The sequence below is a fragment of the Callithrix jacchus genome, chromosome 17 (assembly GCF_049354715.1).
Source record: "Callithrix jacchus isolate 240 chromosome 17, calJac240_pri, whole genome shotgun sequence".
Lineage (NCBI taxonomy): Eukaryota > Metazoa > Chordata > Mammalia > Primates > Cebidae > Callithrix > Callithrix jacchus.
Genome location: NC_133518.1, coordinates 42,415,150 through 42,435,345, shown reverse-complemented (window position 1 = coordinate 42,435,345; position 20,196 = coordinate 42,415,150). Strand labels below are relative to the sequence as shown.

Below are 20,196 nucleotides of genomic sequence, written 5' to 3'. Positions count from 1 at the left end.
TTTTGAGACAGTCTTGCTCTGTTACCAGGCTGGAGTACAGTGGCTCGATCTTGGCTGACTGTAACCTCTGCCTCCCGGGTTCAAGCGATTCTCCTGCCTCAGCCTCTGAAGTAGCTGTGACTACAGGCACATGTAACCATGCCCCGCTAATTTTTTGTATTTTTAGTAGAGACGGAGTTTCACCATGTGGCCAAGATGGTCTCAACCTCTTGACCTCGTGATCCACCCGCCTTGGCCTCCCAAAGTGCTGGGATTACAGGGGTGAGCACCGCACCTGTCCAACACTCTGCTATTTTTAGAAAATCTTTTTGCAGTGCTCGCTTCAGCAGCACATATACTAAAATTGGAATGATAGAAGATTAGCATGGCCCCTGAGCAAGGATGACATGCAAATTCGTGAAGCGTTCCATATTTTTTTTTTAATTAAAAAAATAATTTTTTTTTTTTTTTTGAGACGGAGTTTCGCTCTTGTTACCCAGGCTGGAGTGCAATGGCACAATCTCGGCTCACCGCAACCTCCGCCTCCTGGGTTCGGGCAATTCTCCCGCCTCAGCCTCCTAAGTAGCTGGGATTACAGGCACACGTCACCATGCTCAGCTAATTTTTCGTATTTTTTTAGTAGTTACAGGGTTTCACCATGTTGACCAGGATGGTCTCGATCTCTTGACCTTGTGATCCACCCGCCTCGGCCTCCCAAAGTGCTGGGATTACAGGCTTGAGCCACTGGGCCCAACCAAAAAAAAAATTTTTTTTTTTAATAAAAAAATATATTTTTGTTAAGATGGGGTCTCACTGTGTTGCCCAGGCCGGTCCTGAACTGGCCTTAAGCAATTCTCTCACTTCAGCCTCCCAAACTATCTATAAAACATATATACATAATTAAAATATATCTCACACATATCTCATCACAAAAGATTAAGAATCGAAGCCTGCCAGGCATGGTGGCTCATGCCCGTAATCCCAACACTTTGGAAGGCTGAGAGGGGCAAATCACGAAATCAGGACCTCCAGACCATCCTGGCCAACCTAGTTAAACCCTGTCTCTACTAAAATACAAAAAATTAGCTAGGTGGTGGTGTGTGCCTGTAGTCCCAGCTACTCGGGAGGCTGAGGCAGGGGAATCGCTTGAACCCAGGACACGGAGATTGAAGTGAGCCGAGGACACTTGAACCCAGGACATGGAAATTGCACTCCAGCCTGGAGACAGCGAGACTTCATCTGGAAAAAAAAAAAAAAAAAAAAAAAAAAAAGGAATTGAAGCCATCTGAAAGTGACAATCTCAGTTGGGGCTGTTAATAGAAAGACTCTATTGAAAGTTTGAATAAGGAAGTCTTTACCCACGTAGCTAAGAAACTGCCCCTTCTGGCTGATCCCAGTGGCTCACACTTAAACCCCACCTCAACAAAGATATATTTTTTTAAAGCAGAGTATAGTGACATGTCTGCCTGTAGTCCTAGCTACTCAGGAGGCTGAGGTGGGAGGACTGACTGAGTCCCAGAACTTGAGGTTACAACAAGCTCACGTTCACACCACTGCACTCCAGCCTGGGTGAGAGAGCAACACCCTGTCTCAAAACAAACAAAAAGAAAAAAGAAAGAAACTGCCCCTTCTGCATCCCAGCAGGAAACAAGTGGTTTACCTTTTAAGGACATAAAATCAGGTCAGATGTAGAAACCAGGTACACAAAAGAGTTGTGTATTATATCATCTCGCAAAAGATTAAATGAAGATTTACATGCTGTATAGTGGACCTCAGGCCTCTTCCCCAGTCCAGCTTCCAGAATGCAGACCAATCGGCCTGGGACTAGGAGATTTCTCTGCAGGGGAAAGTGACCCAAAAGAAAGGACCTCAATCACTCAATCACCCTGTGTAAAACTTACAGTTAACAACTGCCATGGACAAAGAGTTTTTGCTCAGCTTTTTATTTATTCGGTCTTTAATCTGAACAAATGGCCAAAGTTTACTAAACAATTGAGGAAAATCTCTAACGTGAAATAAAGAGGCCAAGTTAACAAAACAGTTAATTTGGAGACACCAAATTAACAGACAAGAAAGAAAAAAGAAAGAGAGAGAGAGAGACAGACAGACACACACGGAGGGAGAGGGAGGGAGGGAGAGGGAAAGAGAAAGGGAGAGAGAGAGAGACAAAGAAAGAGGAAAAAGAGAAGGAAGGAAAGAAGAAAGAGAGGGAGGCAGGGGAAGTAGAACAGAAGCAGGGGATTCGAGGAGGAGAAGGAAGCACAGGAAGGGTAGGAAATCTCCCACAAAGTAAAACAAAAGAAATTTTTTTAAAGTAGAAAAGCTTGTAAAGAGTTCTTCAGTTCAGGAGGTCCAACTACAAGGAATTCCAAAAGAAAAAAGAGAATAAAAGGGAAATAAATTAATTATAAAAAAGAAATGCAACTGTTTTGGCAATACAGTAACTAAATAATATAAAAAACTCATCTTAATAAAACATCTAGAAATGTTGGATAAATTAGTCTGCCAAATGCTAAGCTCACAAAAAAAGTAAAGCTTTCAGTGACCCTGGAGGAACCTGTCAATATGAGTAACCAAGACTTTTGGCTTTTAATGTCCTTAAAGTAGACAAGGCCTCAGAAACCACATGAAGTGAAGGACTGGTATTAAGGATTCCACCATTTTTCATACATTCCCAGTGCAGGAGTGGACCAGGGAGGCTGGTGAAAAAAAGAAAAAAAAAAAACCAACAGCAAAGAAATAACAAAATGTCTCTGTCTAGCTACAGACTCTAGAAACTGGGGGTGGCAGGGGTTGAGGGGGAAGTAACACCTAAAATCCTCAGATTCAGAAATGGCAATGACTCCCAATTAAAGAAAAAACAAAAATAACTCTCCTAGACACAGCAAAATGTTAAAAATAAATAGGTCTTAAAAACAGAGAATGATACTAAAGGCACAGGCAACAAAAAAACAGACAAACTAGACAACGAAAATTTTTAAACTCCACACAAAAAAGGCAGTGTTAACGGAGTAAAACTGCTCCCACTAAATGGGGGAAAATATTTGCAAATCATGTATTTAATAAGAGATTAATATCTAGAACATATAAAGAACTCTTATAATCCAACAATTTTTTTAAAAGAATCCAAACAACCAGATTAAAAAATAGGCTCAATCGATCCTCCTATCTCAGCCTCCTGAGTAACTGGAACTACAGGACATGGTGACTTGTGCCTGTGGTCCCAGCTACTCAGCAGGCCAAGGCAGGAGAAACACTTGAACTCAGGAGCTCAGGACCACATAGTAAGATCCCATCTTTGAAAAACAAAAATAAAAATTAGGCAAAGGATTTAAATTTCTCTTTCCTACAAGAAGACATACAAGTGGCAAAGAAGCATGTGAAAAAATGCTCAACATCCCTAATAATCATTAGGGAAATGCAAAATCAAAACCACAATGAGATACCACTTCACACCCATTAGGATGGCTACCATCACACAAACAGAAAATAACAAGTGTTGGCAAGGGTGTAGTGAAATTAGAATACGTGTGCCCTGCTGGTGGGAATGTAAAATGGTACAGTCACGGTGGAAAACAGTAGGACAGTCCCTCAAAAACTTAAAAAGAAAATTACCATATGATGCAACATATACCCATACATTTCTGGGTATATACTCCAAAAAAATGTAAGCAAGGTCTCAGAGAGCTATTTCTATACCCATATCCACAGCAGCATTATTCACAATGGTTAAAATGTAGAAGCAACCCAAGTGTTCAGTGACAGATAAATGGATCGTCAAAATGTAGCATAAACATAGAGTATTAATCAAGCTTAATAAGACATGATATTCTGACATATACTAAACATGGATGAACTGTGAGGACATTACGCAAAGTGAAATAGGCCAGTCACAAAAAGTCAAATATTCTATGATTCCCCATATACGAGGTTCCCAGAGTAATCTAATTCACAGAGACAGAAAGTAAAATGGTAGTTATCAGGGACTGGGGGGAAGGAGGAATGGGTCATTATCATTTAAATGGTACAGAGTTTAAGTTTGCAAGATGCAAGTTCTGGAGATGGATGGTGGTGATTGTTGCACAACAATATAAATGGACTTCCTAACACTGAACTGTGTACTTAAAAATGGTTAAGATGGCTGGGCACAGTGGCTCTTGACTGCCCAGGATCACCTGAGGTTAGGAGTTAGCAACCAGCTTGGCCAACATGGTCAAAGCCCATCTCTACTAAAAATACAAAAAATTAGCCAAGTGTGGTGGTGGGTGGCTGTAATCCCAGCTACCCAGGAGGCTGAGGCAGGAGAATCACAAGGTGGAGGTTGCAGTGAGCCAAGATCACGCCACTGCACTCCAGCCTGGGTGACAGAGTGGGACTCTGTCTCAAAAAGAAAAACAAACAAAAATAATGGTTAATATGGTAAATTTTATGTTATGTGTATTTTACCACAATTTAAAATTTAGGGAAAATAAAGCAGGCAGAGAGAAAATGACCAATTAGACTGCAGGAGATTTCTCAACAGCAGTTAAAATAAAAAACACAGTAAAGCAATATTCTCAAAGTACAAAGGGAAAATAATATCAAAATACAATTCTAAACTATCCTTCAAAAATGAGGGTGAAATAAAGACATTTTCAGTAAGTTGACCTTTAACAGACATTCAATAAACATGTATTTCAAGAAAATAAAAATCACTCAAAATTCAAAACAAACTTAAGAAAGAACACAAAAATAAAAAAAGGTATGAGTATATGTAAACAAACATTATTTGTAATGAGCTGTAGTGACTAACTTTAGAAGATGAAAAAAGAGGAATGAGAAACAGGAAGAAATACAGTCTGGACAACAGTAACGTAAGAGAAAAGCTTGATCAGAATTTTAAAAATGCCAAGCATCTTGTATTGTTTAGGAAATACTGTGTTAAATTAAATATGCTTACTAAAACCTTAAAGTCAACCACTAAAAATATAAAAGCGGGCACAACAGAAGAATAGAAAGAGTACAGAAAAGACAGTATAAGAAATAAATGTAAACATAGGGGCCGGGCGCGGTGGTTCACGCCTGTAATCCCAGCACTTTGGGAGGCCAAGGCGGGTGGATCGCGAGGTCCAGAGATCGAGACCATCCTGGTCAACATGGTGACACCTCATCTCTACTTAAAAAAAAATACAAAAAATTAGCTGGGCGTGGTGGCGCGTGCCTGTAATCCCAGCTACTCGGGAGGCTGAGGCAGGAGAATTGCCTGAACCCAGAAGGCGGAGGTTGCGGTGAGCTGAGATCGCGCCATTGCACTCCAGCCTGGGTAACAAGAGCGAAACTCCATCTCAAAAACAAAACAAAACAAAATAAAATTCTAAGTTAATTTATAAATTCAATATAATCCTAATAAAAACACTAACAAACCATTTTATGGAGCTGAACAAGTTGATATTAAAATTGATATGGAAAAACAAACATGTAAGAAAAACAGAAAATAAAACGAGACTAGAATTACCAGACATTAAAACATATTTTAAAGCCTCTATAACTAAAACACTGTGGCACAGATGCATGAATAGACAAATTCATCAAGCTGTGTAATTATTATATATACGATTTTTTTAATATATCAAATTCAAATAAAAGTGTTTTAGGGGGATTTTTTTGGAAACAAAGTTTTACTCTGTTGCCCAGGCTGGAGACCAGTGGCACAATCACAGCTCACTGCAGACTTGATTTTCTAGGCTCAAGCAATCCTCTCACCTCAGCCTCCCAAGTAGCTGGGACTACAGGTGCATGCCATCACGCCCCACTAATATTTTTTGTATTGTTTGTAGAGATGGGGTTTCACCATGTAGACCAGGACAGTCTCAAACTCCTTGGCTCAAACCTCTCCCATGCCTCAATCCTACAAAGTGCTGGGATTATAGGCGTGAGCCATTGTACCAGGCCCAAAAGTGTTTTTTTGTTTGTTTGGTTGGTTGGTTTTGTTTTTTGCTGCCAGGCTGCAGTACAGTGGTGCAATCTCAGCTTACTGTGGCCTCTGCCTCCCAGGTTCAAGTGATTCTCGTGCCTCAGTCTCCTGAGTAGCTGGGATTATAGGCGCCTGCCACCACACCTGGATAACTTTTTTGTATTTTCAGTAGAGAAAGGTTTTGCTATGTCGGCCAAGCTGGTCTCAAACTCCTAACCTCAAGTGATCCACCCACCTCGGCCTCCCAAAGTGCTGGAATTACAGGTGTAAGCCACCACATCCAGCCTCAAAGGTGTTCTGATTTTTCCTTTCTTTAAAAAGAAAAACCATGGTTTTACCTCTGGCTAATGGGACTAAAAACAGGAGAAAGTTTTTGTTTTTTGGTTTTTTAAGAATATTTTAGGCTAGTGGCTCAGGATTGTAATCCCAGCACGTTGGGAGGCTGAGGTAGGCAGATCACGTGGTCAAGAGATTGAGACTATCTCGGCCAGAATAATGAAACTCCGTCTCTACTAAAAATAAAAAAAGTTAGCTGGGTGTGGTGGACCACACCTGTAGTCCCAGCTACTCAGGATGCTGAAGAAGAATTGCTTAAACCCGGGAGGCAGAGGTTGCAGTGAGCCAAGATTGTGCCACTGCACTCCAGCAGAGCAAGACTCCATCTCAAAAAATTTTAAATAAATTAAATTTTAAAAAAATTAAATTAAATTTAAAATATTAAATTAAAAAATAAATTAAATTTAAAAAATTAAATTAAAATTAAATTAAATTTAAAAATAAATTAAATTTAAAAATTAAATTAAATAAATTAAAAATTAAATTAAATTAAATTAATTAAATTAAATTGAGGGTCGGGGCAATGGCTCACACTTGTAATCCCAGCACTTTGGGAGGCCAAGGCAAACAGATTACCTGAGATCAAAAGTTTGAGACCAGCCTGGCCAATATGGTGAAACCTTGTCTCTCATAAAAATACAAAAATGAGCCAGGCATGGTGGCACAAGCCTGTAATCCCAGCTACTCAGGAGGCTGAGGCAGGAGAATTGCTTGAGCCCAGGAGACGGAGGTAGTGGTGAGCCGAGATCTTGCCACTGCACTACAACCTGGCCGGCCAACAGAGCAAGGCTCTGTCTCAAAAAAAAATATTGTTTTAATTGAAAGCAGCCAAATATTAATAATAACAAGTCAGAAAGGCAAACCAGAGATTCTAGGCCCAGAATAGTCCAGAAAGCACAACTGGCCTACTTCCCTCATTCTTACCACCTGATTTCCTATCTTCTTGAGGAAATACCGAAATCTGTGCAAGATAACCAAAAGCTAAGAATAAGAGCAGTTACAATCAGGAGCGCTTTCATGGAGAGCTACCAGACACAATAAAATTCATACACAATGAGTACTAGAAAATATAAACTATAAGTTTCCTATTTCAGACATGAAAATTTTACCAAAAGCAGACTGGTTACTTAAGACAGATGTAGAATAACTGTGCAAAATTAATCAAAGTTGCCATTAGTCACAATATGAAAAATTGCTTTATTCTGCCTACTGCAATAGGAATCCTAATAACTAGTTGGTGGGCTCAGAATTACTCTACCTTTGAGGTACTTAAGATGAGTTTTAACACTCAGAAAATGTTTTACATAAATTAGTAAGTCAAATTAATGTAATAGTTCTCTGTTTTCAATCACAGCTAATCTGAGTCAATTACTTCAGTGAATTTCATACAAACAGGAAGAAGAATGAAAATAAGTCAGAGGCTCCTAATATTAACACATAGATAGATAGATAGACAGACAGACAGATGACAGATGAACCTAGATACATAGTCTATCAAGGCTCTGTTTAATAGTTTGTCAGAATGCTTTATTATATAACTACAGTTGAGCAAAAAGAAAAAAAATCTGTGCTGTATTTCCTACTTGGATGACAGAGACATGTATTATCACTTTTATTTTCCTTTTTTTTTAAATTACTTTTATTTTCAAACACAGTGAGTTTTCTGGCTGCACATTCAACTTACCAGACATACCAATATCTCTGTTCATAACAGCATCATAAGTTACAGCATCATTGACTATAAAGTACAAAGGCTTTTCTAGACATGGTATTCCTGTTCTGTGACTAACAACTGACATTGTCACTATTATTGCTATTATGGTTTTTGTTTTGTTTTAAAGATATGGGGTCTTACTGTGTTGCCCAGGCTGGAAAGCTGGAAAGCAGTAGCTATCCACAGGCAGGATCACAGCATACTACAGCCTTGAATTCCTGGGATCAAGCAATCCTCCCACTTCAGCCTCACAAGTAGCTGGGACTATAGGCCTGTGACACTGTGCCCAGAACTATTATGTTTTTATTTTTCCTACCTTTGGGAACACTTTTAGCTTTTTTTCTCTTCTTTCATCACAACCTTAAGACTGTATGTCATTTCTTGACACCCATATTTCCTTTTAGCCTACATATGTTTAATTTCTTTTAAAGTCAAAAGAACATAGGTCGGGTGTGGTGGCTTTAGTCTGTAATGCAGCACTTTGGGAGGCTGATGCAGCAGATCACTTAAGGCCAGGAGTTCAAGACTAACTAGCCTGGCCAACGTGGCGAAACCCTGTCTCTATTAAAAATACAAATATTAGCCAGGCGTGGAGGCCCATGTCTGTGATTCCAGCTACTCGGGAGGCTGAGGCACAAGAAGAATCACTTGAACCTGGGAGTCAGGGTTTGCAGTGAGCCAATATCATGTCACTACACTCCAGCCTTGGTGACAGAGCAAGACTTAGTCTCAAGAATAAAAAAAAAGTCAAAAGAACATGAAATATGTCACAAAAGAACATATAGGTGTTACAATAAAATATGATAAAAAGAAGTTAAGATACTCAAAAAACTGGGAACATACCACAACATAATAAAAGCCATATATGACAGACCCTCAGCTAGTATCGTAACAAATGGGAAAAACTAGAGAGCCGTTCCTCTAAGATCTGGAACATGACAAGGATGTCCACTGTCACTACTGTTACTCAACAAAGTACTGCAAGTCCTAGCTAGAGCAATCAGACAAGAGAAAGATATAAAGGGCATCCAAATTGAAAAGGAAGACGTCAAATTATCCCTGTTTGCAAATGATGCAATTTTATATTTAGAAAAACCTAAACACTCCACAAGAAAAGTATTATTAATAGAAGTGATAAACACATTCAGTAAAGTTACATGATACAAAACCACCACACAAAATTCAGTAACATTTCTGTATGCCAACAGTGAACAATGTGAAAAAGAATTTTTAAAAGTAACTCCATTTACAACAGCCACACATAAAACAACTAGGTATTAACCAAAGAAGTGAAAGATCTCTATAATGAAAACTATAAAACACTGATGAAAGAAATTAAAGGACACCAAAAAATGGAAAAATATTCCATGCTCATGGATTGAAATTATCAATATGGTTAAAATGGCAATACTGCCCAAAGCAATCTACAGATTCAAGGCAATCCCTATCAAAACCCCAACGACATGCTTCTCAAAAATAGAAAAAAAAAATCCTAAGATTTATATGGAACCACAAAAGACCCAGAATAGCCAAAGCTATGTTGAGCGAAAAGAACAAACTGGAGGTATTACATTACCTGACTTCAGTTATACTACAGAGCTATAGTAACCAAAACTGCATGGGACTGGAATAAAAACAGACATACAGACCAATGGAACAGAATAGAGAATCCAGAAACAAATCCACACACCCACAGTGAACTCATTTTCCACCAAGGTGCCAAAAACATACACTAGGGAAAAGACAGTCTCTTCAATAAATAGTGCTGGGAAAACTGGATATGCACATGTAGAATAAAACTAGCCCCATATCACCTGCCATATACAAAAAATCAAATCAGGCTGGGCGTGGTGGCTCATGCTTGTAATCCCAGCACTTTGGGAGGCCAAGACAGACACACAGATCACTTGAGGTCAGGAGTTCAAGACCAGTCTGGTCAACATGGTAAAACTCCACACATACTAAAAATATAAAAATCAGCTGGGCATGGTGGCACATGCCTGTAGTTCCACCTACTTGGGTGGCTGAGGAACAAGAATCACTTGAAACTGGGAGACAGAGGTTGCAGTGAGCTGGTATCAAGCCACATACTCCAACCTGGGCAACAGAGCAAGACCCTGTCTCAGAAAAAAAAATCAAATCAAAATGGATTAAAGACTTAAATCTAAGACCTGAAACTATGAACTGCTACAAGAAAATACTAGGGAAAATCTCCAGAACACTGGTCTGGGCAAAAATTTCTTCAGCCATGCCCAACAAGCACAGGCAATCAAGGCAAATATATGGAATCATATCAAGTAAAAAGCTTCCACACAGCAAAGGACACAACATTTGCAAACTACTATCCGACAAGAGATTTATAACCAGAATATATAAAGAGCTCAAGCAACTCCAAGAAAAAGACCAAATAATCCCACTGAAAAATGGGCAAAAGGCCAGACACGGTGACTCATGGAGGCCAAGGCAGGCGGATCACAAGGTCAAGAGATGAAGACCCTGTCTTTATTAAAAATACAAAAATTAGCCAGGTGTGGTAACGCACGCTTGTGGTCCCAGCTACTCAAGAGGCTGAGGCAAGAGAGTCGCTTGAACCCGGGAGGCAGAGGTTGCAATGGATCGCACCACTGCACTCCAGCCTGGTGACAGAGCAAGACTCTGTCTCAAAAATAAATAAAAATATTAAAAAATGGTCAAAAGATCTGAATAGACATTTCTCAAAAGAAGACATACAAATGGCAAATAGGCATTTGAAAAAGTGCTCATCATTGATAATCATCAAAGAAATGCAAATGAAAAGTACCATGAGCTATCATCTCACCCCAGTTAAAATGGTTTTTATCCAAGACAGGCAATAACAAATACTGGTGGGGATGTGCAGAGAAGGGAACCTTCCTACACTGTTGATGGGAATGTAAATTAGTACAACCACTATAAAGAACAATTTGGATGTTCCTCAAAATACTAAAAACTGAGCTACTATATGATCCAGCAATCCCACTGCTGGGTATATAGCCAAAAGAAAGGAAATCAGTACTTTGAAGAGATATCTGAATTCCTATGTTTGTTGCAGCACTGTTCACAATAGCTAAGATCTGGAAGTAACCTAAGTGTCCATCAACAGATGGCTGAATAAAGAAAATGTGGTACATATGTACAATGAAGTACTATTTGGCCAAAAATATGAGATCTATGGCTGGGAACGGTGGCTCACTCCTGTAATCCCAGTACTTGTAAGGCCGAGGAGAGCAGATTACTTGAGGCCAAGAGTTTGTGACCAGCCTGGCCAACATGGTGAAATCCATCCCTACTAAAAATATAAAAATTAGCTGGGTGTGGTGGCACATGCCTGTAATCGCAGCTATTCAGGAAGTTGAGGCAGGAGAATTGCTTGAATTTAGGAGGCAGAGGTTGCAGTGAGCCAAGATCGTTACTGCACTCTAGCCTGGGCAACAGAACGGGACTCTATCTCCAAAAAAAAAAAAGAATGAGATCCAGTCACTTGCAACAACGTGGACAGAACTGGAGATCATTATGTCAAGGGAAATAAGCTGGGCACAGAAAGACACATTGCATGCTCTCACTTATTTGTGGGATCTAAAAATCAAAACAACTGAACTCATGGACAGAGAGAGCAGAAAGATGGTTACCAGAGGCTGAGAAGTGTAGTGTGGGGATAGGAGGATGGGGATAGTTTCTGGGTACAGAATAACAGAAAGAATAAATAAGACCTACTATTTGGTAGCACAAAAGGGTGACTCTAGTCATTAATACCTTAATTTTATATTTCAAAATAACTTAAAGAGTGTTTTTGGGTTGTTTGTAACTTAAAGGATAAATGCTTAAGGAGATAAACACCCCATTCTCCATAACATGCTTATTCCACATTGCATGTCTATATCAAAATATCTCACGTACCCCATAAATATAGACATCAACTAGGTACTCACAAAAATTAAAACTATAAAAATATAAAAAGTTCAGATGATTGAGTTTAACATTATACATCTTATCTAAGTATGTTCTTTCTTCTGTTCACAGTACACCAGTCAGTATAATAGAGTAATATAGCTCCTAATCATGATTTAATCAATTAGCTAAAATACAACCAAACTTCCGATGACATAAGATTACATACAGAAATGGTATTTTATATGTATTTTTATTTTTTAATTAATTTTTTTGAAACAGTCTCGCTCTGTCACCCAAACAGTGGCGTGATCATAGTTCACTGCAGCCTCAAATTCTTGGGCTCAAGCAATCTTACCACTTTAGCCTTCTTAGTAGCTAGGACAATGGGTACGTACCACTACACCTGGCTTTTTTTCATTGGTAGAGATGGGGTGTTGCAATGTTGCCCAGGCTGCTCTTAAACTTCTGGCCTCAAAGTAATTCTTCCCAAAGAGCTGGGATTACAGCATGAAGCACCATGCTCAGCTTGTTTTTAATTTAATTTTTTTGTTGTTGAGACAGAGTCTCACTCTATCACGCAGGCTGTAGTGCAATGGCAAGATCTCAGCTCACTGCAACCTCTGCCTCCCAGATTCAAGCGATTCTCCTGCCTCAGCCGCCCAAGTAGCTGGGATTACAAGACGCGCACCACCATACCCAACTGATTTTTGTATTTTTTAGTAGAGACTGGGTTTCATCATGTTGGCCATGCTGCTCTTGAACTCCTGACCTCAAGTGATCCACCTGCCTCAGCCTCCCAAAGTGCTAGGATTACAGGCATGAGCTACCACACCCGGTATGTTTTTTAAAATACAGTGAAAGAATGATCAATTAAAAATAATGGCTAATTTTCAAATCATTCACTTATATTTGAATGAATACACAACACTCTAGGAAAAAAAGAAAAAAGAAGCTACACTGGCAACGACCCAACTAAAAATAAGTTACATTTTTGGCTTCTCCAAGCTACTTTCCCCTATTTCATCTTTTCTTGCACTTCAAATTCTTTGAGGGACGAGATTATGTCATGTCCCTTTGTCAACTTAGTGCATCACACAGTGCCTGTAACATAATAGGCACTTCATATGTGTCTTCTGAGTAATGTACACAAGGACCAACTAGTGGGGAGTCACCATCTCTCTCCATGCCTACTATCTGGCTGCTGGTTCATATCATCCCTAAGAAAACCAAAGGCAAAAAAGGCCGGGCTCACATCTGTAATCCCAGCACTTTGGGAGGCTGAGGCAGGCAGATGGCTTGAGGTTAGGAGTTTGAGACCAGTCTGGCCAACATGGCAAAACCCTGCATCTACTAAAAATACAAAAATTGGCCAGGTATGATGGCACATGCCTATAATCCCAGCTACTCAGGAGGCTGAGGCACAAGAATCACTTGAGCCCAGAAGGTCGAGGTTGCAGTGAGCCGAGATTGCGCCACTGCACTCCAGCCTGGGCAACAGAGCTGAGACTCAGTCTCAAAATAAAAAGCAGGGTCAGTGCGGGGGGGGGGGGGGGGGGGAGGGGGCGGCGGCAGGGCGCTTGAATTTAAAAGGGCAGCAAAGAGAAAAATAGAGAAAGAGAGTTGGAAAGTACTATGCTCAGAAATAAAATTCTAATTAGATTACAGCTTATGCCACTAGGAAAGAAAACACTGATTTATTTATTTAATTATTTTTTGAGATAGGGTCTCACTCTGTTGCCCAGGCTGGAGTGTAGTGGCACGATCACAGCTCACCTCAGCCTTGACCTCCTGGGCTCAAGAGATCCTCCTACCTCAGCCTCCTGAGTACCTGGGACTACAAGCCGCCTACTTTTTGTATTTTTAGTAGAGACAGGTTTCGCCATGTTGCCCAGGCTGGTCTTGAGCTCCTGGACTCAGCAATCTGCCCACCTCAGCCTCCCAAAGCACTGGGATTACAGGCATGAGTCACTGCACCTGGCCAGAAACGACTTTTAAAACATACATGCATTTTTAAAACAAAGATGACTCTGGCTGCCATACATAAGGCCCAAAGACAGAAAAGGACTGGAAGAAGGAAGATGAACAGGAAGTTATCACTACAGTCCACTAAAGTAGGAATGGTGGCCCAGACTACAGTAATATTAATAACAGTAGTAACAGAGAGAAATAGATGTACATTACCTTTTTGCTTTAGGCATCTTTATTAAGAAAAATTCCCAACCGGGCACAGTGGCTCACGCCTGTAATCCCAGCACTTTGGGAGGCCAAGGTGGGTGGATGACGAGGTCAAGAGATCGAGACCATCCTGGTCAACATGGTGAAACCCCGTCTCGACTAAAAATACAAAAAATTAGCTGGGCACAGTGGCGCGTGCCTGTAATCCCAGCTACTCGGGAGGCTGAGGCAGGAGAATTGCCTGAACCCAGGAGGCGGAGGTTGTGGTGAGCCGAGATTGTGCCATTGCACTCCAGTCTGGGTAACAAGACTGGAGCGAAACTCCGTCTCAAAAAAAAAAAAAAAAAAAAACACAAAAAATTCCCTTCGGATTGGATCGGGTAAAACAAGCATTGTTATCTTGTGTAAAATGTGCATTTAATAAATGTAGCAATGAATTAGCAGAAATGAAAGCTCAATATGAACATGAAGATTAAAGATGGTTCCTAACTGCTGTAAGTAAACTTTCAACAAGGCATATTGCTCCAGATAAAATTCCACACAGCTGTTGGCAATCATTTAGGGACTATGGTGAGCAGGAGAGGTTGCCAGAAGACTGAAGACAGAAAAATGTAGTACTCGTGTTCAAAACAAGAGAAATGAGATCCTGCCAACTATTGATCGTTGAAGTTAAATGTAATTCTAGACATGATTCTAGAATCATTACTAAGAGAAGTTAGTGACCACTTAGAAAAAGCAGTTATCAGTGCTCCCTTAACAGCACATATACTAAACAGGAACAAAACACAGATGAGCATGGCCCCTGAGCAATAATGACATACAAATTCATAAAGCATTCCACATTTTTTACTTGAATTAAAAAATCATTTTCTGATACAAAAATCAGCAAGCGTGGTGGTGAGCGCCTGTAGTTTCAACTACTCAGGAGACTGAGGAAGGAGAATTGCTTGAATCCAGGGGGCCACTGCACTCCAGCCTGGGTGACAGAGAGAGACTCCATCTCAAAAAAAAATCCTTTTCTGATTAAAAAAAAAAAAGACAAAAAAGTAGTAATCAACATATGCTACTGGAATATAGTATAGTTTCACTAAGGATAAGTAAGGATAGGTTAAAGCTCTTTTCCTTACAGTTACTAAACTGATAGGGTTAAAAAATGAGGCATAAAAAATCTGGGTTTTAGTAAGTTAATTGTCAAAGTTCCTCATATATTCCTTGTGAGAACTTGGAAACATGAGGTAGATGATGATAAATTAGCTAAATTTCTAATTAGCTGACCAACCTGAACTAAAGAATTAATAATTTTTATTACTTTTAAGAGAGGTCTTTAGCAGGTAAAGAACTCTGCTCTCAGCCCTGCCTACACAGCATTTTGGTAAAAAATTTGCATGAAAGTAATGCCAAAATTATCCAACTTATATGTTTATCAAATGCACAGGTTAATATTTACTAGATGACCAAATCAGGATTTTTTTTTTAATGTCAACAGACTGGAAGCAATCTTTCAAAATAAAATTTAATGCAGATACATGTAAAGTCCTACCAAAAAATATTCTATTAAAGAATTGGTCGGGTGCAGTGGTTCATGCCTATAATCCCAGCACTTTGGGAGGCTGAGGCAGGTGGATTACCAGGTCAAGAGATCGAGACCATCCTGGTCAACAAGGTGAAACCCTGTCTCTACTAAAAATACAAAAATTAGCTGGGCATGGTGGTGCGCGCCTGTAGTCCCAGCTACTTGGAGGCTGAGGCAGGAGAATTGCTTGAACCCAGGAGGCGGAGGTTGCGGTGAGCCGAGATCGTGCCATTGCACTCCAGTCTGGGTAACAAGAGTGAAACTCCGTCTCAAAAAAATAAATAAATAAATAAAAATAAAGAATTGAGAGATTATGACTTTCAGAACTGAGAGAGCACGAACAAAATAATTCAACAATTTTAGTTGACAAGACCAATAGTAAAATAGGTATCATATATACATAGCACTTGGATGTCACAACCCATTTTAAATGACTTACATATACACATTAATTTAATTATCTTAAGAATTGTATAAGTAGACACTATTATTAATGCCATATTAAAGATGAGGAGACTGAGGCCCAGCGTGTTTACATAATTTAGTCAAGGTTACCCAGCTGATGAACTGCAGAGCTAGGATCTAAACACAGGAAGCCTAGCTTCACTAGCTTCAGAGTTAATCTTCTTAACTAGTAAATTATTATAAATTAACAGTGTAAAGTGGTTGCCAAAGAAGCAAGTCTACTCTTAAAGTATATGCTTTAAAATCAAAGAGGAAACTTACAATCTTCTATACTAGTTAATACCTAATTTGGGGTACTATGCTCATCAGAAGAGTATGGAAGAAATAAAATCCACAAGTGGGTTATCAGTTCTGTGAAGAGATGCAAATGAAAACAATGACACAAAAGTTACTAGAAGAGGTTAAAGATTATTTTTCCAGCTCCCTTCCTCCAAATATAAATATATATATATTCCAGCGAAGAAAACACTCAGTGGAATGTAAATATCTTCAAATAACTGAAAACCCACAATACAGAAGAGACAGTGAAGACACAATTTCTAGTTCAGTAAAAGAAATAATTTTATTAAAATTAGGGTTGTCCAAGCATGGCACCGAGGGGTGCGCTTGTAACCGCAACTATTTAGGAGGAAGAGGTGGGAGGATCACTTGAGCCCAGGAATTTTGGACAAGCCTGAGCAACAGAGAGAGACCCTGTTTTGAAAAAATTTTTAATTTAAATTTAAAAAAAGCTAGAATTGATCAAATAACTTTGCTTCAGAAACTATGACACTATAAACAATCTCTCCCAAAATACACAAATGTGCATAATTTTGCTTAACCTTTCCAGTAGTTCACAAGCCTACTTTTATATCTATTCATGCCCCATCTCTAGAGTCATGTATCCCAGATTAAAATGGAAAGGACTGAAGCATGAAGAGGTGAGTGTATTTAATTTTCTTTAAAATCCACTATAATTTAAAATTCTATGATCTAAAAGAACTCTCAATCTATGCTTTCTAGTTTCTTCTGAGATCCATTATAACACGTATTGCAATAAGAGTTTAAAAGACGATGATCAGGAAATACATCCCATTTCAAGTTATATCGAGAACACAAGCTCAGATGTTTAAGAATTTTGGCTGCAACAGAAAAACTTTAATGTGCCACTTGGACTGCACATTCACAAAAGTCGGGGTGGGAGGAATTACATGATCCAAAATGAAAATATGAAATATTACATACTGGAAAAATTCAGCTTTCTTTTTTAAACACCCATTAATGAAGAGAACTGAAAAGTAAAGAGTTTAGTATGTCTTGGACCTTTATTAACAAATTCAAGTGCCACAGTGCTGAAACTGCAACTGCTAGGCCAGAACAACGCTACAGACACCATGTCTACTCTTAGACTAGACTAGTTACAGGCATAAGATGTTCCAATAAATAACAAACACATCCAGAGCCAGTACACAAGTGTGACAGAATCTGGGGTCCAGGCATTTGATTTTTCTTCTGGTACTATCTGAGAATGGACGCTGCCATTAAAGATTAATTATAGTAACCTGATAGTGATAAAGGTTTAGCTAAATAACAGGCTAACCAACGAAATGGAAAAGCAAGCTACAGTATAGATCAATTAAGCTATTTTATATTTACTTTTACACAGAGACAGGGTCATGATTATGCCATATATAAAACAGATAAATATATACTCACGAGCAAAAAACAAAAAAAAAACAGGTAAATAACTTTATTAGGTGAAGATAAATTCAACTAATTAAGGGAAGAGAAAACACATGGCCCAGAAAAAAAAAAAAACAGGTTGTGCTAGTCAAATGAAAAGACACAAAACTCAGATCTTGGGGACAGAGGGGAAGAAGGATGAGCTATAACACAGCCTTACTGCAAGACAGCAAGTAAGTGAGACAGGGAGTCTGTGCCCTCTGAGATGGAATGAGGAAAAGATAAATGTATTCATGGGCTCAAAGGTAGCTCAGCAGTGAATATGGAAAAGGAATGAGCCTGTTCACTGTTTCAACAGGAAAAGGAAAATAATATATTGGGTCCTTTACTAAGCCAGCATCCATGGTAGTTAATAATAAAAATGCCTAACTAATGCAGAGCACTTAAAAATGGAGAATTTTCTTACGATTGCATTCCATACATTAGTCCATTTACTCCCTGAAACACTCCGAATAGGTAGATCTATCTATTTTACAGATGAAGAAACCGAGATCACACAATGGAAGATAGCACAGCCTGGTAAGAGAGACTGGGCGCTCATCCACTTCGTTGTACTGTTTCTCAGCGAGAAGATAGGAAAACCCTCATACTCCTTTGTGAAGAGAAACCCTGGCTTTCCAGATTTTCTCAAAGGAGTCTGGGCCCAAAAAGTGATCCTCTACTTTAGAGAAAAGTTCCTTTATGGGACATATGAGGTTCTTCCAAGCACACGAATCTTAGAAACTCTTTTTAAAAACAAACACACACACCTGGTGGAGACAGAGGCGTGTGAGTCATTAAAGGAGGAGGAAAAGACGGAAAACCAGATTTAGAAGCCATCCTTCTTTGCAGAGAACCAGAAAGTAGAAAGCAGCCCTTCCCCTCTTCCACGAGGCGTGACTCAAGGACGTTACCTCCCCCAGTTTGCTCTAAGCGATAAGCCGGTGACCCTCTCCGGCTTCCGACTCCGGCCCAGACACTCACGGGTTATCCGCCAGGCCTGGAGAACCCAAGTCTAAACAGATGGGACTCGGGAGGGCAAGGGAGCCCCTGGGCGCAGGGAGGGAAACCTGCCCAGGAACGCGCCCGGCCGGGTCCAAAGGCCCTCTGCGCGCGGGCCCGCGCCCTCGCCCCAGACCTTACCTCCTTCGGCTGCAGAAGACCTGGCGGCCAAGCGAGGCTGTCGGGCCGAGCCCGGAGTGCGTCTTCGAGCGCCGCCGCTTCTGTGGCTCCAGTGCTTGGCGGCAGTCGGTCCCGGTGAACTCACACCCGGGAAGACGCGGCCTGCCCGGTCAAGGAGGCCCAGGAGTTTGAGGCCGCGGAACGCCGACCGTGCGCGCGCCCTCAAGCCTGACCAAAGAGGAAGGGTCAGGGCGCGCCCCTTGTGCCGGACCGCGGCTGCAGCGCCACAGCCGAGATCTCAGCCGATTTCGTCTGCTCTCTCCCTGCCCAGCTACTGCCCCGCTTCCCCCGCGCGAGCTTTGGCGGCGGAGCAGCACGGTGCGCGCCGATTGGCCCTCGGGATGTGCGACGGCGGGCGCCGCTCCCCACGGATTGGCCGGGCCGGCGGTGCGTGCACGGAGTAAACAAACCCCGCCCCCAGGCTTCCCGAGGTGGGGAGGGGGCCGCCAGATGGAGGGGCGGGCCTCGAGCACTCTGCCACTGCCTCCTGTTCCCCCTGCGGCTTCCCTGGAAGCCCTCTGCAGTGACCGGACCAGCCTGCTCCCCAGCCGCCTCCAGGGACAGCTGCGGGCCTGAGGCCTAGAATTTTAGACACACTTCCTCCCTCCTGTATCTCATCTCCCTACTCCCACCCTGCGACATGGTTGGGAATCTCTTTTCCAGCTGACCCCCGAAGCCGGAAAACCCCAGCTTTCTTGCAAAGAGGGGTACTGAGCCAGTTCCATCTCGGTTCCCAGGCTTTTGCGGGGTCTCCCATCAATAAGGGACAGGGGGGCGAGTGATCGTAAGTGAGGCTATGCGTGGGGCCAACTGTGAAACTCCTTGAAATTATTCAGACAACGGGTTAGAGACCACTGGGAATGTGGAGGTTCTTCAATATCCCAGTTCTTCAAGTTAATATACAAACCAGGTCAGGTCATCATGTCCCGCGGAAACTGCACACACCCCAAATACTCGTCAACTTGGTTCCATATTTAAAAGATTTTGTCCATTTGTGCCGATGTGGAAAACCCTGTGTGAGCAGCACGTTAAAAAGATTAGCTCTTTCTCATTTTACTCCAAATTTTATAGATCTCCAAATGCCACTGTTTTTGAAACAGGGTCTCGCTCTCACCAGACTGGAGCCCAGTGGCAGGATAACAGCTCCGTGTAGTCCCGACCTCCCAGTCTCAGGTGATCCTCCGACCAGACCCTCCCGAGTAGCTGGGA

At 40.9% G+C, this 20,196-nt stretch overlaps 1 protein-coding gene and 2 non-coding genes across 23 annotated transcripts in view; 2 read left to right on the top strand and 1 right to left on the bottom strand.

Moving 5' to 3' along the window:
* TFDP2 (transcription factor Dp-2) overlaps positions 1–19,291 on the bottom strand; it is a 174,827-nt gene extending 155,536 nt beyond the window's left edge. For all 21 annotated transcript variants that reach the window (XM_054246950.2, XM_054246951.2, XM_008983732.5 and 18 more), the window contains exon 1: positions 18,949–19,291. The gene's annotated coding sequence lies outside the window, so the exon portion shown is untranslated. The remainder of the gene's footprint in view (positions 1–18,948) is intronic.
* On the top strand, positions 314–416 carry LOC118148996 (U6 spliceosomal RNA). Its single transcript, XR_004736173.1, has one exon. It is a non-coding gene; the product is annotated as a U6 spliceosomal RNA (small nuclear RNA).
* LOC118149029 (U6 spliceosomal RNA) lies at positions 14,812–14,913 on the top strand. Its single transcript, XR_004736199.1, has one exon. It is a non-coding gene; the product is annotated as a U6 spliceosomal RNA (small nuclear RNA).
* Positions 19,292–20,196: the final 905 nt, after the last annotated feature.